This window comes from Aptenodytes forsteri, unplaced genomic scaffold (genome assembly GCF_000699145.1).
Source record: "Aptenodytes forsteri isolate BGI_AS27 unplaced genomic scaffold, ASM69914v1 Scaffold142, whole genome shotgun sequence".
Lineage (NCBI taxonomy): Eukaryota > Metazoa > Chordata > Aves > Sphenisciformes > Spheniscidae > Aptenodytes > Aptenodytes forsteri.
This window is the reverse complement of record NW_008794598.1, coordinates 5,641,077-5,642,143: the sequence shown is the minus strand read 5'-3', so window position 1 is coordinate 5,642,143 and position 1,067 is coordinate 5,641,077.

Sequence of the window (1,067 nt, the reverse complement as noted above, 5' to 3'; positions counted from 1 at the left end):
GTGGGAGGGGGGGAGAGGCGGCCACCAGAGCAGAGCTGAGCACTGGGACGCTCATCACACCTCGGGCCACGCGGTACCTCCACGGCCGCAGTCTGTCAGCTGCGGCCGCAGCTGCCTCTGTCAGCTGTGATTGAAAGCCAAGCCGGGCTGGCAGGCCTTCTCTGTGATCTTGTTAATTAAGAAATACATTTAATTAGCAGCACCCCAGCTGTGACTCAGCTAATCATCATGATCGAAACACGAGCCGGACTCCAGCACCGGGGCTCGGTAGCGCCAAACCCCTCCGGCAGCCACGAGCCCCCCCCAGCTCCGCCGTGGGACCCTATCGCCCGCTGGGCACAGCCCGATGCCCCCCTGGGGTTTTGGGGTGAGTTTTCCCCTGGGCTGGAGGCAGGTTGGGGCTGAGACCGTCCCCCTGCGGCACCTCGCACACGCAGGGTGTCATCCCCACCCGGGGCAATTACCCATTGCCACGCTGCAAATAATCATATTAATAACCCATTTACCATGCTGTAAATAGCCTCGATAATAACACCCTGGGCTTTCCAGGAATAGATTGTCAAAAATGCGGGGAAAGCCATTCCCACCCTGGCCCGGGTTGCAGATGGGGAAACTGAGGCACAGGCGGCGTTTCGGGCACGGCTCTCACCCACTGCACCGAGCCGTCTGCCAGGCAGCTGTGGAATTTGCTCCCGAATAAACCGTCATGTAGATGAGCCCTTATGTATATTTATAGGCGCCGTCCTGCCAGCTGGAATCTAATAGGGGAGAAAATAAACTGGGAAACTGCCTGGAACAGGAGGGCGGCGCTTCGCATCTCGGCCCCACGCCCCACTGGCGCTGCCGGGGATGGGTGTCTGTCCCTGGTCCCCGGGGTGTCTGTCCCTGGTTCTGGATGCCCAGCCCTGGTGCTGGATACCCAGCCCTGCACCCCAGGGTGCCCAGCTCTGGTCCCGGGTGCCCAGATCCCCGGGTGCCCAGATCCCTGGGTGCCTGGGTCCTGGGGTGACAGGGAAGCCGACACCAGGTGCTCTGCAGGTGCTGCGGGCTGCAGTGGGCTTTGGGGC